This window comes from Kogia breviceps, chromosome 1 (assembly GCF_026419965.1).
Source record: "Kogia breviceps isolate mKogBre1 chromosome 1, mKogBre1 haplotype 1, whole genome shotgun sequence".
Taxonomy (NCBI): Eukaryota; Metazoa; Chordata; class Mammalia; order Artiodactyla; family Physeteridae; genus Kogia; species Kogia breviceps.
In genome coordinates this window covers 201,362,149-201,380,805 of record NC_081310.1, presented here as the reverse complement: position 1 = coordinate 201,380,805, position 18,657 = coordinate 201,362,149, and the positions used below count along the sequence as shown (strand labels likewise).

At 62.2% G+C, this 18,657-nt stretch overlaps 1 long non-coding RNA gene across 1 annotated transcript; it reads right to left on the bottom strand.

The window, feature by feature from the left end:
• Positions 1 to 6,676: 6,676 nt before the first annotated feature.
• Positions 6,677 to 8,956, bottom strand: LOC136793372 (uncharacterized). Its single transcript, XR_010838577.1, has 2 exons — positions 7,904 to 8,956; positions 6,677 to 6,992 (listed from the first exon to the last, which is right to left on the bottom strand). It is a non-coding gene; the product is annotated as an uncharacterized lncRNA (long non-coding RNA).
• Positions 8,957 to 18,657: the final 9,701 nt, after the last annotated feature.

The window sequence follows — 18,657 nt, the reverse complement described above, 5'->3', positions numbered from 1 at the left end:
TCCACTGCCACGTTTGGGGCAGCAGCTGGTCAGGGCACAGCTGTCTGTTGTCTGGTCCAGGGGGGCAGGAGGGGGCCGGGCCACCTCTCTGACGTGAGACCCCCTTGACTTCACCATCCAAGAGGCAGGGGCAGCAGGGACACCCCAAGCCCCACCCACTCCCGTTGCCCTGGGTGCTGAGCCGCTTCTGCCTTGGCTGTCGCAGGGCCCTCAGGGGCCTGGCAAGCCCCCAGGCCAGAGGGCAGCCCCGGGTCCTGAGTGTCCCCTTTGAGGCCTGCAGGGGACTGTCCGGCCCGTGGGGCCTGTGCCCCCGTGGAATCACTTCTCTGAGCCGGACTTACTCCCGCCTGTGCCCACCAACCCCTGCCCCAGCAGACCCCCACCCGTTCTTGCAGGGAGCTCAGACGACCATCTGCTGAGCCCTGGCCGAGCGAGCCTCTGCGTCCACACGGGGCAGGCTAAAGCCAAGCTGGGGCCAAGCGGGACGTGGCTGGAAGCCGGCCAGGTGGCCGGTAGGTATCCACCCAGGCCGCTGCCTGCCCTCCACCGCTGCCGCCTCCGTCTCCCCTCCTCCCCCTCGGGCCTCACCCCCTGGGCCGCTCCGCAGGCCCCGGGCTGGGATGCTGGCAGGAGGGCGGGAGGGCCGTGGCTGGGGCAACAGCCCAGGGAGAGAGCTGGCCTCTCACCGTTCCGGAGGCGCCTTCTGGCCCATCCGGCTGCTCGGGAGGGGTGGGGGAGGGGGAGAGTGCAGGAATTTAAGGACCCCCCCAGGTGAGGGAGGGGCGGGAAGGGGACCAGGAGCCAGGGACGCGGGACCTGTTTGGGGTCATCCTCAGGCAGTGGGCACCTCCCAGAGCCGCTGCTGCCCACTTGCCAAGACAGCAGCACCGGCACAGGGCCCCGGTCGGGATGTCGAGGGCCTATGAGCAGCTCAGCAGGCCCTGGAGAAGGGGCGCGGCCCGGCTCCTCCCCCGCCGCTTCCTCCCTCTCCCTCGGAGCGCCTGGGGCCCCTCCGTGGCCAAGCCCCTTGACCACCTAGCCGGTCACCCCACCCAGGCCAGGCACAGCTAAGCCGGCCTTCCTGGCCACCCCGCGCACAGGGGCTCCCTCCCTGGGGCCAGCTGAGCCCACGCGCTCCTCCTCCCAGCTCAGCCCCGCGCTCACTGTCACCCATCCAGGAGGGGGTGGGGTGGGCGGCTCTGAGGCCGAGGTGGGGCAGGTCCCTGACATCAGAAATCAGAACCGCGCTGAGGCTGCGTCAGCGCCTGGCGGTGAAGCCGCCAGGATGGGCTCTCTGAGCCGCTTCCCCCCGTCTGGCCCGCGCGGGGCTCACTTCCGGGTGCCAGCCCCACGTCGGAGGACAGACGGGGCATCCAGCCCGTCCTCGGCTGCGTGACGGTGAGCTCCGAGCAGGGACTTGAACCCCGGTCTCCTGTGCTGCTGCCTGGACGGTGGACTTCCCAATTTGGTGGCACTGAGTGGCCTCGGGGGGGAGTTAGGGTCAGGGGGTGAAGGTGGTGCTGGAGCTCCGAGCCCTGGGGCGGGGACGAGGGGCAGCTTCTCCCCAGGCCCGGCCTAGGCAGACGGTGGAGCCAGCTCCCCTCCTGGGTGCCCACGTGCCCCACGGGCTGCTCCTGGGCTGGGGAGGGGCCCCCGAGACACTCAGGGAGAGGACCTTCCCCCCGACTCTGCACCCACGCCCGGCGACCCCAGCTGCCCGGGGTCTGCTGTCCTGCGGCTGGCGAGGGTGGCCAGTGTCCCTCTGGCGTCCCCAGGCCTGGGCGCCCGGCCTGCCCCTCGATTGGTAAAGGCTGCCCCAGATCTCCTGGACCACAGCCTCCTTTGAGGGAGCCGTCCGCCGCCGGGTGCCCCGGGGTGGCCGGTCCCCACCAACAGCAGCCTCTCTTCCCCTGGGCAGGGAGGACGCTGCCGAGACCCGGGGCCGCGCAGGGCTGCAGGCAACTGTGGGCGATGGGCCTTCACAGAGCTGCCCGAGGACGTCCTGCAGCACGGTGTCCTGGGAGCCGACCCGAGCCGCGTGGCCCTCGCCGGCCTCCAGGGAGAGCACGTGCCAGTGCCGGCCCGGGTCTGCGGTCGGCTGTCCCCGCCACGCCCTCCCCCGACCTGCCCTCGCCCTCCCAGCCTTCGTCCGTCTGCCTGCCCCTCCGCTCGGGTCATTCAGGACGCACGGGAGCCACCTGGGAAAAGGTGAAGGAGGCAGGTGCGGTTAATCATAGAACTATACTTCATTTCAACCCAACATATCTAAGATATTACGCTTCACCGTGGAATCGTATGTAAACGATTAGCACGTTTCCACACATTCTTCTCTTCAGGCTGGGCCTTTGCACGCCGAGTACGGCTCCTGTTGGCCACGTTCCAGGAGCCTGGCGGGGGGCCACGTGTGGCCGTGTGACTGTGTCTGGGGGGAGGGGCCTGGGAGCCCAGGAAGCTCCTGCCACGTGCCCACTGGAGCCCGGGGTCACGCTCTGGGCTCTATCTGCCACGTCGAGGCTGCGGGCTCCAAGGAAGCGCTCCTGACCGCCCCTCACATTCCACATCGGGGTGCTGGGGGGCGCCGAGAAGCAGGACCCCCCCGGAGGTCTGCTGCCCTCCCACCCTGGGCCCGGCCTTCTGCACCTCACCTGTGGGCCAACCTGGGCCCTGAGCCCTGGAAACACCCTCCACGGGCCTCAGTTGCCCTGTTTCTTTTCAGTCTGGCCTGAGAGCTGATGCCTGCTGGCAGGGAAGGAGACCCCGGTGTCTTAGTCCGTCTGGGCTGCTGCGACAAAATATCAATACCATAGATGGTGGCTATAAACAGCAGGAATTTCTCTCTCACGGTTCCGGAGGCTGGAAGTCTGCGATCAGAGCGGCAGCACGGTTGGGTTCTAGTGCGGGTCCACATCCAGGCTCTGTGTCCTCACGCGGTTGGGCGCAGCTCTGTGCCGTCCCTTTTATGAGGGCACTGATCCCCTTCACCAGGGCTCCACCCCGGTGACCCAATCACCCCCCAAAGGCCCCACCTCCCTAACTGGGGTTAGGTCTCGACATACGAATTTGGGGGCCACAAGCGTTCAGGCCACAGCATCTGCGTGGCTCCCAGGTGGTCTGCAGCCACGGCTCCAGGTGGGGGTAGGGCACCCCCAGGTCCAGATGCTTTCATCACAGGCACCGTCTGGCCTGGGTGAGGAGCAGGGGGGCCCCTATGGATTCGCTCACTGGCCTGTCTGCGGAAGGTGGGTGATTGGCTGATCTTCCTCCGGAGAAGCAAAGTAGGGAGAAAGAATAGGTGTGGGAGATCTGCCGCAGAGACCCGGGTCCCCCTGCAGCCCTGCATGTCACAGGCAAACACAGGCGCTGGAGGGAAGCTCCTTACTCTAGCCACACTCCTTGCCAAGCCCGCAAGACGGGCCGGGAATCCAAAAGCTCTGACAGAGACGCTGCTGTCCCGGCTGCCGCGAGGGCTGGGACTCCGATCCCCAAGAGGAAGTCCAAAATGAAACAGTTTCACTAGTGAAAGGAGAGCCCCGGAGCGGGGGCAGACGCCAGGAGTGGGAAAGGTTTGCTCTGAGCTCTTCCAGCAGATGGGGTGACTCGGTGAGGGTCCCCTTCCCCGGGCGAGGCGCCCCACTCCACCTGGTGCCAGGGTGCCCCCCCAGCCAGCTTTGGTGGCCCATCCTCCAGGGTGGGTGATACAGGGCCCCACCCCCCAGGGGTAGACGTTTTTGCCCGAGAGCAAATCAGGACAAACTACAAGTTCGGAGAGGGGTGCATTTTTCCCTGGGAAAATGCATGCTTGCGGAAAATAAATCGTTTAACAACTTAGATTTGCTACATTCCAGAATAGAGGCGAGTCAGTGAAGGGTGGGTGCAGCTTTTTACCTGGCACCATGGAGCCGGGCCCCAGGCTCGGGGGCTGCTGGCAGGGCCGGGTCCCCGTAGAGGAGGGTGGGCCCCACGTGGCATGGAGACCTGGGGTGACCTGTCCCCAAGGCAGGGGCAGCCAGGGCCTCTCCCCTTGGGCCTCTGGAGCGGGGCCCTCCCAGGGTCCCCTCAGCCTTCTTAGGTGTGGGCTGGGGACACCGGGAGCTGGCAGAGGCTGGGAGCCTGCAGAGGCTCCACGTTCCCTATGCCCTGGGGCAGCCACTGCCTGGAAGAGCCGTGCTTCCCATGGAGGAGGGCGCGCTGGCCGGGGCCCTTCCCAGCTATAGGCGCTGGGTGGGCAGCCCTGCGGGCACAGACCTCTGGGAGGGCCCTGGCCTGCCAGCTCTCTGCCCCGGCTGGACCTCAGCCGTGCTCCTGCCCCGGGGGTTTTTCCATCCTTGCGCTGAAGCCTCAGAGATGCAGGCAGGCCTTTCTGCTCTCACCACCATGAGTTCTGTGTGTGTGTGTGTGTGTGTGTGTGTGTCTATGTCTGTGTGTTTGTGTGTATCTGTGTGTGTCTGTGTGTCTGGGTCTCTGTGTGTGTGTGTGTGTCTGTGTGTGTCTGTACGTGTCTGTGTCTATGTCTCTCTGTGTGTGTGTGTGTGTGTCTATGTCTGTGTGTTTGTGTATATGTGTGTGTCTGTGTGTCTGGGTCTCTGTGTGTGTGTGTGTGTCTGTGTGTGTCTGTACGTGTCTGTGTCTATGTCTGTGTGTGTGTGTGTGTGTCTATGTCTGTGTGTTTGTGTGTATGTGTGTGTCTGTGTCTGTGTGTATGGGTCTCTGTGTGTCTGTGTGTGTCTGTACGTGTCTGTGTCTATTCTCTGTGTGTGTTTGTGTGTGTCTGTGTGTGTGTCTATGTCTGTGTGTTTGTGTGTATCTGTGTGTGTCTGTGTGTATGGGTCTCTGTGTGTGTGTGTGTGTCTGTACGTGTCTGTGTGTCTGTCTCTGTCTGTCTGTCTCTGTGTGTCTCTGTGTCTGTGGGTATGGGTCTCTGTGTCTGTTGTGTGTGTGTGTGTGTCTGTCTCTGTGTATGTGGTTCTCTCTGTCTGTGTCTGTCTGTGTGTGTGTGTCTGTCTCTGTGTGTGTCTGTGTGTGTGGGTCTCTGTGTCTGTTGTGTGTGTGTCTGTCTCTGTGTCTGTGTGTATGTGTCTCTCTGTGTCTGTGTCTGTGTGTTTGTGTGTGTCTCTGTGTGTGTCTGTGTGTGTCTGTGTGTGGGGGTCTCTGTGTCTGTTGTGTGTGTGTGTGTGTCTGTCTCTGTGTCTGTGTGTATGTGTCTGTGTCTGTGTCTGTGTGTTTGTGTCTGTCTCTGTGTGTGTCTGTGTGTGTCTGTGTGTGGGGGTCTCTGTGTCTGTTGTGTGTGTCTGTCTCTGTGTATGTGGTTCTCTCTGTCTGTGTGTGTGTGTCTGTCTGTCTCCGTGTGTGTGTGCACAAACGTTTTGTGTTCTCTGCCCCAGAGCTGAATCCTGAGGCTCCTCCTCACCGGGCTGTTTCGTGCCAGGAGGCTGAGGCTGGCGGGGCTGCCCGGTGTGCTGGGCGGTGCTGGGCCCGGTCCTTCGAGCTTCCCTGGGGTGCTGGTCTCTCAGGCCTGCCTCCTGCCCTCCTTTCTTCCTCTCAACTTTGCCCTCCCTCCCTCCTCCTCCTCCCCCTCCCCCCTCCTTCCTGGCAAGCCGATCGAAATCCAAACTTGTTGTGAACTTCTCCCCTGCAGTTGTCCGCTGGCCCTTCCAAGTTAAATATTACTCACGGAGATGAGAGCCCGCTGGGCAGCGCTGGCCTGGAGGAGGACCGGTCTGGAGAAGGTGCTGGGCGGAGGCCGATGCCAGGCCTGCGGCGGCTGTGGGCCTGGGGGTGGGGCTGGGGTGGCAGCCGGGAGCCCCACCCTTTGAAGTGGGCTGTTCCTCAACCCTGCGCTGTGCCCAGAATGTGCAGGACAGTGGGCAGCGGAGCGCTGGGTGGGGCGGGGAGGGGCCGCCCAGGGGCCGAGAGGGGCTTGGCCTGGGCCTGGCGAGGGCCCTCCCATTGGCCAGTGGCTCCTGCCCTGTGCCAGGCTGGGGGCAGGACCGGGAACAAATGCTCCGAGAAGTAGCCTGTGTCTTTCGAATCGATTCCCCTTATCTCTCACTCCCAGTTTTCCCAGCAGCAAAGTGGAGGCACAGGGGTGTTGGGTACTGGACGTCCCTTCCTCCTCTAGGGAAGCGCCCACCTGCTCACCCGGCAGCTGGTCCACCCCACCTGCCAGCGATGGGCTGTGGCTCTGGGGGCCTCCCGGGCTGGCTCAGAACGGGGTTCCCCAAACCCCCATCCCCCGGGGGCAGCAAAGCCGGGTTTGCCCACCCTCCTCTCACTACCTGCTCCGCCCCTCTGCGTGGACCCCAATGGGACCCAAGCGTGCCCTCGCCTTAGGGCCTTTGCACCTACTGTGCCCTACCCACAGCGCCCACCTCTTACTCATCTCAGGGCTCTGCTGAATGGCCCTCATGAGGAGCACGCCCCTCTGCTTGGTATCCCACCCCCCTAGTCTTTTTTTTCTTTGGCTGCGCCAGGTCTTAGTTGTGGCACACGTGATCTCTTTAGTTGTGGCATGCGGACTCTTAGTTGCAGCACATGGACTCTTAGTTGTGGCGTGCATGCAGGATCTTGTTCCCCGACCAGGAATCGAACCTGGCCCCCCTGCATTGGGAGTACAGAGCCTTACCCACTGGACCACACCCTGGTCTATTCTTACGAGCATATACTCCCGACTAATATAGAACACACGGAAATTTAATTTTTCATTGTCTCCCATGAAATTGTAAGCACTTCAGAACAGGAATTCTTTTCTTTTTTTTTTTTGCGGTACGCGGGCCTCTCACTGTCGCGGCCTCTCTCGTTGCGGAGCACAGGCTCCGGACGCACAGGCTCAGCAGCCATGGCTCACGGGACCAGCCGCTCCGTGGCACGTGGGATCTTCCCGGACCGGGTCACGAGCCTGTGTCCCCTGGATCGGCAGGCGGACTCGCAACCGCTGCGCCACCAGGGAAGCCCGGAATTCTTTTCTGCTTGTCACAGTTTGGCCCTTGATAAACCTGGCGGAAGAAATCAATTTCACAGTCACGCCTGGCATGGGGTCTCTCCCACAGGCACTCACTGCCCCTCAGGGCCTGAGGCCCCGGCCTGCACTTGGGTCCTAACCCGGGCAGGATGCGTCTGGCTGACCAGAGCTCAGACCAGGGCCCCCTGTGCGGTGGGGGGGGGGGGTCCAAAGGGTACAAAGGAAAGGGCCGGGGCAGCGGCTGTCCCAGGAGTCTGAGCCTTACATAAAAGCCCCGAGGGAGGGAGTTCCCTGGTAGCCTCGCGGTGGTTGCGTGCTTTCACCGCTGTGGCCTGGGTTCAATCCCTGAGCTGAGATCTGAGATCCCAGAAACCATGCAGCACGGCCAAAAAAAATTAAAATAAAATAAAATATATATTTAAAAAAAATCCAAGGGAGAAGGGTGGAAGGACAGAGGCATGCAGAGTCCCGTGCAGGTACGCGCGGTAACGGTGGGGCGGCCACCTGACCTGTTCCGGGGCCACAGGCCTTCCATCCTTGACCTTCACGCCCGCAGTGTGAAGCCTGCCCCCGCCCCTTACTGTCCCACGGCTCCCAGACCCTGTGTCTCCGGTCCAGACGGAGCTCGCTGGGGTAGGTGCTTAACCGGACAGGCCACGTGTGCATCCCTGCTGGAGCCACCTCCACTCAGGGCCCGGGTCTGCTCCGGCCTGGGCCCTCTCTCGGGGCCTCCTCCAGGCCTGAGGACACAGCCTCCGGGTGGGGGGACTCCCGGGGGAGCAGTGGGAAGGGCCACCTTGGCCCCCCGGGAAAGTGCTCTGCACAGCTTTTCGTGAACATGTCTGTGTGGGGCTCTGGAGACGGGGCCGCCCACCGGCCTGCCTCCTGTCCGGACCTGCCAGTGTGCCTGCCTGTGCCAGACGGAGGCGAGTTGGGACTTCGTACCTGAAATGCAGCAGGAGGGCAGGAATGTGAGCCTTGAAACCACCTTCCTGCGATGTTGTTTCCGGGAGCAGGGACGGCAGCTAACTGGGCTATCGAAGGGTCTTCTTTGCCCTTCTGGGTGCTGGCGGCGCAGAGTGTGGCCCCAACCCTCGGCCTGGCCCGTGCCAGCGGCTCTGACCGCCACCCCCGACGCCCCCGCAGCCCTGCCTGCTCCCCTTCTCCTTGGCTCCGGACCCAGTGTCTGCTTTCTGGCCGGGGCTGGGGTTCAAACCGTCCGTCCCAGGCCCTGCGGGGCGATGGGAGGAGCAGGCCCTGCTTCGGGGAGGGGACGCCGGCAGCCCACCAGGCAAGGTAGCCTCTGCAGGCCCAGGGGCTGGGGGGCCTGGCTCTTTGGGACTCCTCTGCCAGGGGAAGAACTCCTTCTGGCCGCGGCAGGGATGTGGGGCTCTCCACGCCGAACTCGCCCGTCCTGCGAGGCCCTGCCAAGACTCCTCGGCCGTCTCGGCAAGCGTCTGAGTCCACGACAAAGCAAGTGCCCGGGAGTGGGGTGGACCTCCAGACCTGAGTGTCCCCACCCTCGGTCTGGGCTTTGGGCAGCCCTCAGGCTGGGCATTGAAGGGACTGCTGGGTAAAGTGCAGCCCAGATAGAGACACAGCCCGGTGACCAACTGCAGGACACCTCAGCCCAGGAGGAGGGACCGAGGCCCCCCAGTCCTGCAGCCAGACCAGGACCGAGGTGTGGAGCCTGAGGCCCGTGGACCACACAGCCGGGAGGGCAGTAGCCCCGGGGCCGGGCAGTGTGACAGCCTCACCCAGGGGACCGACACCCACGGGAAGCTGCACTTAAGAGACCAGGCCACAGGGCCTCCGGTGCTCCTGCCACCTCTGCCCGGCCCCAGCACGGTCACCACAGGGGCCACACAGGGGCCACCGGGGCCGCGGCAGCTCCCACAGGGCGGCGACGTGGCAGGGAGCCCGGGGCCCAGGGGCCCGGGGAAGGGCCTGGCCAGCGGGCAGCGGGCACGCGGAGGCGGCGGGGCCCACGGGGGCTCAGCCGGGCGGCCCCGCGTGGCGGCAGCGGCGGGAGGCCTGGGCGGCAGGAAAGGGAAAGGTGACGTCATTGCCGCCTGGAATCTGCTGTTTGGAGGCGTCGCCATGGAGACCGGAAGGCTCAGGGTGGGTAAAAATAGCAAACCCAAGAGGGTGTAAGTTCCAAGAACGCGAGCCTCTGAAAAGAAAGGAAAACACGGTCTCGTTCGCTCCCCGTTTCTCGAGGAGGACAGAGGCCGGGGGGCTGGGAGCCGGGGGAGGGGCCGCGGGGCTTCCGGCTTGGCCGCCACCCCCCGGCCCGCGGTCCCCGGGGTCCCTGCCGCCCGTCCGCCGGGAGCTTTGTCCCCAAGCAGGGCGTGGTGCACGCCAGGCTCCCGGCGGGGGCGTCTGGAGTCCGCTTCCTCCGGGCGGGGCTGGCGGGAGGCGGCGCTGGGGCCACTTTCTCCCAGGCGGAGCCTCGAGGGGCGGACAGCTCCGGGCCCCAAGCTCGGCCGCCGCCGGGCCCAGAGGAGCCGCGAAGGGGCGTCCCGTGGGAGAAGCTCGCGGTGGGCCTCGCCCCGCTGGCCCCACGGCCGCCCCTCCCGGAGCTTCCTTCCAGGCAACGAGGGGACCTGTCTTGCTCCTCTGCAGGCCAGGAGCCGGCCTGGCCCTCCGAAATGCCCAGCACACGCTGTCTGGACACCCCTTCAGCTGTGTCCTCTGGGGGCCCACTGCGTCCGCGTGGTCCCGGGCCACAGAAATGAGGCAGGAGGTCTGAGGTCCCCGGGCTCTTCTCCCCCTGGGAGGACCCCTGCGGCCTCAAGGGGCTCCTGGGCTGGTGCCCTGCTCTGGAAAACAGTGCTGTCCTGCCGGGGCCTCCAGTGGCACTTCGCCAGGCATCCTCTGTCCTGACCAAAGGGAAATGCTGCTGTTCCGCCGGAGAACACAAGTCCTGGCTGACATGTTGCTGGGCTCGGGGCCCACGGATGACCCAGGTGCCCTCAGAGGAGCCCACAGCACCAGGTGCGGGTGCCAACAGGGGCAACTCCCAGACCCAGAGGGAGGCAAGCCCACCCCATCCCTGGGGCAGTGTCCGGAATGGTAGAACCCTGTGCCCTGGGGAAATCCCTTCCTTCCGCCCCCTCAGCCTGAGGCTGGGGGTGGGGCTGCGGCTCTGCCCACAGCCCTCCCAGGGAATCTGGAAGGAGCTGCCTTCTCTTGCTCCCACCCTCGTTCTGCGGGGTGGGGGGAGTCCCTCCCCACGCAGGGTCGGGGGGGCCCCGGGAGCCGGGGGGTTTGCCTGTCATGCCCAGATGCCCTTGGCTGGTGATGGCTGATGGTTGGAGAGGGAAGGGGGGAGTGGAGCCCCGCGCAGGGGGAGCTCAGTCCCCCAAGAAATAGCGCGGATGCCTTATGTAATGAGGGAGCTCACTGCAGCGCCTGCCAGGAGTGACGGCAGGAGGGCGGGAGGGGCCTGCTCTGGAACGGAGCGGAGCGTGGAGAGAGGGGCCCAGGGCCTGTGCAGCAGGAGGGGGCTGCAGAGGCTGGGCCTGGGTTCTCCTGGCGCGGGAGGGGCCGGGGCGGGAGCAGGGCCCGGGTGCCATGGACGGGCCTGGGGTCCGGAGGCCGAGACCCACCCTGCTCCCCCTGAGCACCCAAGTCTCTCTGGGGAGCCGCGTGGGGAGCCTTGGAGGGCTGGGCACCAGCTGCCCTCTGTCCTCCTTCCCTCTCCCCTTCCCGTGACGTTCACCCAGGGCGGACACTGCTCTGAGGACGGCCTCTGCATCCCTCCTTCCCTGCCGGAGGCCTGGGCCGCTGCCCCTTCGTGCCCCCTCCCCTCTGGGGTGTGCAGCGACCCCCCCGACCTCCTGTGCGACAGGCCAAAACCCCAGAGCCAGCGCAGCCATCCTCCGTCTCCTGAAGGTGCAGCCTCAGGCCCAGAGAGGGGAAGGGGCTCAGGGCGGCTGCAGCGGCCGTGTGGGGTGCCCCTCGGCCGGCCGGTAGGAGCGGCTCCCAGGGCGCGCGGCCCGGGGATACCCGCCCGACGTGAGGTGTGGAGAGGCCTCCCTCAGACCGTCCAGCAAGATTCACTGAGAGTCTGCCCTCCACTCACTGCCTCGGGCCCCTGATGGGGGAGCGACAGGTCCCAGGCAAAAGGAGGCGGACCCCAGGGCCTGGGTAGGGGCTCAGGGCAGGGCAGAGCCTGCTCCTAGGCAGTGTGTTTGGGGAGGACAGGGAGAACGAGGCAGCTGGAGAGGCCGTGGGCCCAGGAGAGGGGGACGGGGCCTGTCCCGGTGCTGTAGGGGCGAACATCCCCGGTGGGGCAGAGCAGAACGTGGGGGTCCCTCTGGATCTCAGGCGTCACCGGGCTGCTGGGAAGTCGAGAGGGCGTGTTCCAAAGGCAGGCTCCCTTGTTGCTCCACCCCTCCACTGAGGTCTCTGGGGTCTGGCCCTCAGAGCCCTCACCTGTACCCGGCCCCCCACCCCGACCGCTCATCACAGCCACCTGCCCACACCCTGCTGCGGGCGGCTGGGTCTCACCCGGGCTCCCACATCCTTACCGCGTGGCGCGCTGGGCAGGTCCCGGGCCACCCCGACCTGGGTGTGCCCTGCCGTGACACGGGATGTGACCCCGCGCCCTCAGAGCCACCTGTGCACGTGAGTGTGTCTCATGGGCCCTGGGCCCCGAGGAGGTCCTACTATCATTACCGGCAGCCTGGGCCCCTGGAGGACATCTTCGGAAGCTGCTGGTGGGAGCTTCCTGTAGGCGAGGACCTGCCTTTCCGCCCCCATCCTGTCCCTTGTGCCCACCTGGTGCCTCTCAGCAACATCTGCTGGGCAAGGGCACGTGAGGGGTCCCCGAAGGGCCCAGCCCCCCCTCACACCCAGCTCGGCACCGCCGCCCCTCGTGCTGGCGCCCAGGACCACGGGGCACAGGCGGCCACCCTGTGGTCACGGGGTTGTGGCCAGCAAGGGGCATGTTCTCCCTGGAGCAGCACAGGACGCTTCGGGGGACACGGTCCTGCGGGCGGGGGCAGGTTGCAGGGCAGGTGCCCACAGAACGCCCTCCAGGCTGAGGATGTGGCCCCAGAGGCAGGGGCTTGGAGCCGCCGGCGGCTGAGGCCTATGTGTCCCTCCCTCATTCCTGCTCTTTCTTCCTGCTGGCCCAGCAAGGGCGGGGGGCTCCAGAGCCAGCCTTGTCTCCCCGGCCTGGGCCGGGGCCTCGACGTGGGCCTGAGCGACCTCCTGGCCCCCAGGACTGCCCACTGCCCTGCCCGGGCCCCCAGAGGCCAGGCGGCCTCAACGTTGCCCCGCGGGGCTTCGTCCGCGGCTGAGGCTGGGCCTGCTGTGTTGGGGCTGTGGGGGGGGGGGAGCTGGCAGTGCCTCGGGGCCATGGGCTGGGCATCTGGGTGGCTCTGGTTGGCACGGGAAAGGTGCCCACTCTTCCCTTCCCTCCAGGAAGACAAGGGCAGCTCCTGGACAGGGGCAGGACATTGGGGCTGCTGCCCGCACTGGGAGGTGGGCAGGACTTGGGGGCCCTGGGTGAGGCAGCCAGCCCACCCTCATGGCCAATGGCGCCCCGTGGCCAGGTCCTCTGCTCAGCAGCCCGAGCACCAGCTCAGCTGACCCCCACGAGGCAGGTCTGGGCTGAGTGCTGGGGGCAGGAGCCACGCGTGACCCGGCCCAGGCCTTGGTCCGCATCCACCTCAGGGGAGGCACACACACACCCTTGGCCCCTGGATGAGAGGAGCCCTATATGGGCCACGGGGCTGACCCCACAGAAGGCTCCCTCCCAGACAGAATGGTCCAGGGGAAACAACAGGGAAGGTCAACAAGACTGAAGTAGATTCTCTGGAGAAGTAGAAAATGCAGGTCAGCACGAGGAAGAAATTAAAAATATTTGTAGTTCCCTCGCTTGGCAAAAACCACTTTCTTGTCTCTGACGTAGAAACTGAAGACCGTAAACGTCTGAGCACCACGTTGGCTGTGCCGATGATTGATGGCGCTCCGTCGTCGTTCAGTTTAAAACTTTTGGGGACTTCCCTGGCAGTCCAGCCCTTAAGACTCTGCAGTTCCACTGCAGGGCGCACAGGTTCGATCCCTGGTCCGGGAGCTAAGATCCCACGTGCCGTGTGGTGCGGCAAAATAAACTTTTTGTGATTCCCATTTTATTCCTTCTTTAATTGATGACTTATTCTAAATGTGTTCTTTAATGTCCCAAACTGTGGCATTCTGGGGGGGGGGAATGTGAGTTCGTCTTTTTGTTGTTACTTAGTTTAGAGTTATGACTCGTTCGTTTTAATTCTTACCAAAGAAAGATAGATACATAGATGAAAGGAACAAAAAGAACCCAAAGGGTTAAGACTCTTTGGACAAGTCTGTGGTGGTCACTAGGCCATCTCTGTCCGACCCTGGGTCCAGTGGCCTGGCCTCAGCGTCTCTCAATTCTTTCAGCCATTTCTTGTCTGGTTTTTCTCCATTTTTCTAAATTGTGTTCTCTTTCTGCTTCTTTCTTCGTTAACAAGTTTTGGACATTGTGAGATGGAGTAGCTATGGCCCAGCACCCTCTGCCCTTACCTGACTTTCTCTTTTCTCTTCCTAAATGACCTAAGTTGTTGTTTACACTATTATAACCATGTCAACAGTGTTCGCTGCTAAGCCAAGTGGTGAACTCTGCTTAGGTTTTCTCTTTGTCTTTCCTGGAGTTAATATTTGCTTTGCTTTCTTTTTCATCTGCTGAGTTTGTTCCTATGGCTAATATCTCCTACCTCATCCAGGAGGCTCTCCATACAGTTTTGGATCTAGTCAAATACATGCTATATTCCATCAGATCCTCGTTTCCCTGTCACCCTCTGCCCTCTTGTCCTGTTCTGGGCTGGTTGCTTTCTGGGCTCCTCCTCCAGGCTGGTGGGCAGAATCTCTACGTCCCCTTCATGGACCAGACAGCCCCTTCTCAGCCTGTATGGCCATGGTGGAAGCCTGGTTCCAGCTCCCGTCTGAGAAATGGCCTGTGGCCTCAACTCCTTCCCACCGTGGCCTTAACTCCGTGACCTTAGTGGTGTGAGACCAGCTCCAAGTCCCGTGTAGGCTGCTTGGTCTCCACCCTGCTCACCCCAGGCCTTGCCTTCCGTCCTTGTCTCCAGTTCTGCGGAGCTCCCTTCCTTCTGAATGTTCACATTTATACATTTAAAGAGCGACCTATATTCCCTGGCTTGTGCCCGTGTTGGACCAGGAAGGGGTCCGGCTCCTCCGCCATCTTGGCTGGAGCTGCAGCAGACACTCATGGGATCCTGCCTTGCCCAGAGGTAAGGGCTTCCAGCGGCCCCAGGCTGGAGTCCGCTCCGCTCGGCAGCTCAGGCTCATAAGGCTGAACAGAGAATCCATGCCTCCTCCCCATGACATTCTTAAAAATAAATTTTGCGTTTTCTAACAATCTTAAGCTTACAGAGAAGTTAGAAGTTGCAACAATGGTACAGGAACACCACCCGTCACGCCCCACAAACCATTTGAGAGTGAATTGCTGACATGGGGCCTCTATCCATCACACCCCACAGCACCAAGTCCCAGGTAGGGCTGCTGCCCTCTGAGCCTCAGGCCACATCCGAGGCTTTCTGGTCCCTCCAATAACATCGTTTCTAGGAATGAGATCCACCCAGGGACCACACGTTGCCCTAAGCCGTGGTATCTTTCGTCTCCATCGGTCTGGAATATTCCTCAGCCTTTCCCTGACTGTCATGAGCTTGACACCTTTGAAGGTTCCAGACCCATCTTTCTGTACAAAGCCCCTCTGTGTGGGTGTCGGAGGTTTCGTCACGGTCAGGTGCAGGTTATGCCTCTTTGGCCGGAGAGTCACAGAAGCGACCATCCCACCCTGTCAGGTGGCGCAGGGTTACGATTGATCTGATGACCGCTGGTGTCCACGGATGGCTCGGTTTGGGTGGTACTCGACAGGGTCCCCCGGGAACTCTCTCTTCTTCCTTTTGCAGTTGACGGGAGCCTTGTGGCGAAGGACTGTAAAACGATGCAAAGAGCCCATTTCTCATCAAACTTTCAAGTTACAAATATATCTTATTTTAATAAATATTCAAATACGCATGGCCCTGTGGTCTTCTACTTTACTTCACGGCTATAATCCACGGCCATTATGATGATCTCCGACTTGCCATTGGGGGCCCTTCCTCTTCAAGCCAGCTACACGGCCTTTCAGTGTGTCCCTGTTATGCTCTGGGCTCTCCTACTTCCCCACACAGTAAGATGCTCCAGACTCGTCCTGTAATCTCTCTGCCCAAGCCCTACGACTAGCCCTTTCTCAAAGGACCCTGCTTCCTTTTAGTGGAGAATGGCATTTAGAAGCCAAGGTACAGGTTCTCGGTGCGCTTCCTGCTGTTGGGGCGTCATTCCTCTAAGGGCCTCTCACTGCATTCATTTATCCCTTTCCATTTTTTTTGTTTCTCTTTTTAAAAACATCTTTATTGAAGTATAATTGCTTCACAGTTGTGTGTTAGTTTCTGCTTTACAACAAAGTGAATCAGCTATACATATACAGATATCCTCATACCTTGCCATTTTTAAATTCCCATCTCTAACAGAGAGAGATCTGACGTGTCACCAGTAATTCGTTTCCTTATTTGCTCAATCCCATATGTAATCAATCTCCCTGCTCCAGTGGATGTCCCCTCCCCTCCTTGGGCTCTGACCTCAATCAGGACGGCCCCCGGAGACGGCTCTGTACCCCAGGATCCAGTTCCAGGAGCCTGGGGTGACAGGCTGGTAACACACTCAGGTGTCGTGCCTTCCCTCCCTCCCTCCCTTCCTCCCACCCTGATTTGTGTGTCCGGGAAACACCTCCCAAACACATATTTTCACTCAAATCTTTGTCTCAGGGTCTGCTTTTGGTGGAACTCAAAATAACATAAAAGTCTGTTCTAAATTTTTATCAAGCTCATGTTAGTTGAGTAATTTTTTTTTCAAACTTAAAGCTTTAAAACAGTATCTCAGCACTTTCCTGACAATGGCAGTTTGTGCTTGTCTGAGACCAGGTGTTTTCTTCCCATGGAGTAGGGAGTAGGGAGCAGGTGGGACCGAGGAGGGCAGAGCTGTCTGTCAGGGTCTCTGTCAGGACCTGTTGATCTGAGGCTCCCAGTCCACTTCCCCAGCTGGGCCTCTGAGCTGCCCCTGAGGCCAGGGGCACCTCATCACTGCCAGCACCCTCTTCTCTCAGGTCTCGGGGTGCTGCTGGCTCCAAAGCCCGCCCCCCGGTCCTGAATGATCTTGATCTCTCACAAGCAGTTTGCTGATCCTTGGCCTCCTTGGCCCCAGGACACGGAAGCACACGGGGCAGAACTTGGTCTCCTTCCCCACTGGTCCCAGAGCCTGGCTTGTGCCCACGGGGGTATGAGCGCCACAAGCGTGTATTGCTCTCACAAGTGAACACGCACATGACCAGCTATCCATTACCCATCCGTGTGGCAAGGGCTGGAGAGTGAGCTGGGCGGGTCTGGTGCAGCAGATTCCTGCCCCCCAACATGGCTGTGCCTGTGGCCTGGACCCTCCACCTCACCGTGTGGTGCGCGGCCTGTGGCAGGGGTCAGTGGGGGGAGCAGGCCACTGGCCAGGGCAGCTGCTGCAATGAGTTGAAAGGAGGAAGGCCAGAAACTGGGGGCCCCCAACTGGGCTCATGGAGAAGACAAAGCCTGGCTTGGTACAGCTAGGTACAGCTGTCCTGGCCCTCGGTGCGTAGGACGGCCTCGGCTGCTCCAGAAACTCAGACATCTTTCGGAGAAAGATGTCCACTGAGGCAGAGAAGTTTTAGGCTCTTTTTTTTTTTTTTTTTTTTTTTTTTGTGGTAGGCGGGCCTCTCACTGTTGTGGCCTCTCCCTTTGCGGAGCACAGGCTCCGGACGCGCAGGCTCAGCAGCCGTGGCTCACGGGCCCAGCCGCTCCGAGGCATGTGGGATCTTCCCGGACCGGGGCACGAACCCGTGTCCCCTGCATCGGCAGGCGGACTCTCAACCACTGCGCCACCAGGGAAGCCCCAGAGAAGTTTTAGTGACCAGTCCAGGCCCTCCCTGAATCTCAGGGCCCTTCACCCCTCACCTGTCCCCCACCCTACACCCACCCACTTCGGCTTCAATCTGGGTTCTGAATCTCTGGGAGTGTTGGTCCTTCCAACGACCCCTCCCTGTAGCCCTGCAAAGCCCGAGGACGGGGGGTGGGTGGGTGGGGGGACACTGGGAGCCAGGCACTGCCTGTCCAGGGGGCCTCAGGCTCGGGGCTCTCCTGGCAGTGCCCACTGGGCGGAACAAGAAGTTGGAATTGTGTGTTTGGCTGGAAGCCCTCCCTGGCCAGCCCTCTGGTGCTCCAACGATCTCCTTTCAATTAATTACAGGTTGCCTGACTGTATGGGAGTCAAAGCCACGAGGAAAGAACGGACTCAGGTACCACAGAGATTTTTTTGGTTCAAATGGGACCAAGAAAACAGCTTCCAAAAGCAAAGAAGTCCCTTTTTTTTTGTTTTGTAAGGACCCCTTTCCTGTGCCAGCACCAGGAGAAAAACCTCGCGTTGGGGTCACTGGAGTGAAGAGTGGAGGAGACAGTCGCCAGCGCACAGGCGAGGGTGGGAGAGGGTTCATGTCCATGGCGGGGAGTGGTCAGGTCTTCAGACATGGAGCACTGCACCCTGAATCTCAAGGCCTCCCTTGTGATTCTGCAGCCATGCAGGTGTGGGGTCACCTGCCCATTTTAGCTGCATCTCCAGACACCTGCCTGTGCCTGAGGGGCAACAGAGGCCTGCAGAGACACCAGGTCGGCTCCCCGGGGGGCAGACACGGCCCTTGGGAGTGCTGGTTTGGGGCCAGTTCCAGCTTCCACTGGGGAGGCAGGAGCAGCAGGTAACAAGCTGAAGGTCACACAGGCTGCAGTGGGTATGGCCCTCTCACCTCTGCCCAGCACCGTGCCCCCCCCCCGTGTCCCCCAGTGCCCAGGACAGCTTGGGTGCCCTTGTCCTGGGGAGGAAAAGATGCCACTGCCCAGCTTGGCTGGACTGTTCTTCTGCCCTTGGCTTGAGCACCACCAGAATCGTCCCCCTGATCTCAAGTCCCCACCTCCCAGCCCTCTGCTGGATGCTGGTTCCTCTGGGGGCCGCCCGGCCAGCCCGTCCAACTTCAGGCCCCGGTCTTGTCCCACCCAGCACTTTCTGGTTTGTCTCTCCCTCTTGATAGAGCCACGACAGACCGTGGGGTCTCCCACTGGCCATGCCCTGGGTGCCCTGCAGATGTATAAATGGCTCCCTGGGCCTGGGGGCTATAGGGTAAGGGTCGCGCCAGCTTGCCGGGGGCAGGAAGGAGCTACGTTCCTGAAGACCCACCCTGGGCCTGGGGGCGACCTGGATGCAACTGCCCTGGAACTGGTGGGAGGCGCAGCCGCTGGCTGTGTGGGGGGACCATAGTGCAGGGTCACGGAGTGGTCGGCCCTGCGGCCAGTCATCCCTTGGGGGTTGTGTCGCGCCTGCATCGCTTGGGGGTCCCCAGAACAGGCTGCATGGTGTCTGTGTCCCGTGTGGGGTCTCCGGGGTGTGTTGCAATCCCAACATGTGTAGTAACCCACATCGTGCTGCTCGGTGTCCCTGTCCTATGTGGGACGTGGATCATCTGGCCTGGCGTCCCCATCGCCGGCGTGGGGACCCCGGGGGCTGGGAGGTGAGCGGTAGAGGGTGTGCCGCCCCGT